Source organism: Penaeus monodon, chromosome 27 (genome assembly GCF_015228065.2).
Source record: "Penaeus monodon isolate SGIC_2016 chromosome 27, NSTDA_Pmon_1, whole genome shotgun sequence".
NCBI classification, from domain to species: Eukaryota; Metazoa; Arthropoda; class Malacostraca; order Decapoda; family Penaeidae; genus Penaeus; species Penaeus monodon.
In genome coordinates this window covers 23,369,924-23,370,674 of record NC_051412.1, presented here as the reverse complement: position 1 = coordinate 23,370,674, position 751 = coordinate 23,369,924, and positions in this window count along the sequence as shown.

Below are 751 nucleotides of genomic sequence, written 5' to 3'. Positions count from 1 at the left end.
GGTAAGATGATGGTAACTGGGGGGGTTCCTGATTCTATCTGTTACATTTGTTTACCTCTTCATCTGTAAATCTACGGGTCTGTTTACCTGTCTGTCCTCTTCCATTCTCGGCCATATGTGTGTGTACGTCCAGTTTTTTTCCCGATTCTATCGATTTTTGGGCTAAACTCGCATGCACAAACACGGCAAACCCTGGGAAGTCAAACCATGGAGAGAATGCATGTTGTGGAAGTGGTGCAAGCATACACACAGTAAACAGACACACACATAAATAAGTATGAACACAATACAAACCTATGCACTCTCTCTCTCAACAAGATATTAATTAATGTTTACCTTCCTTGACGAGTGGTTTCACATTTTAATATGTAAACTGAAGCAGCTCCAGCCTACATCTCCATGACCTACTAAAGCACGAACATCTCGCTCATGATTCGCCAAATGAAGTCAACAGACGGTCATCTAAAGTACCTTCCTTGCGTCAAACTTACCTAAAAACAACTTCACTGACGCATTACAATGAGTGAGACGCTGTGCAAAAACACTGGGCACAAACACATAACACAAAGGTAAACAGGCTACTACTGCAACCCGAATGCTAATTGCGAAGGTGACAAAATCCGTTGAAAGTTAGCACATTAAAAGCGGTTATTAACATTCAAAAAATAAAAGTTAACGGGATTGAAAAAAAAAAAAAAAATTCAGGACATGCACAGATGCACAATCAATACATTGCAAAACCATCTGTTTT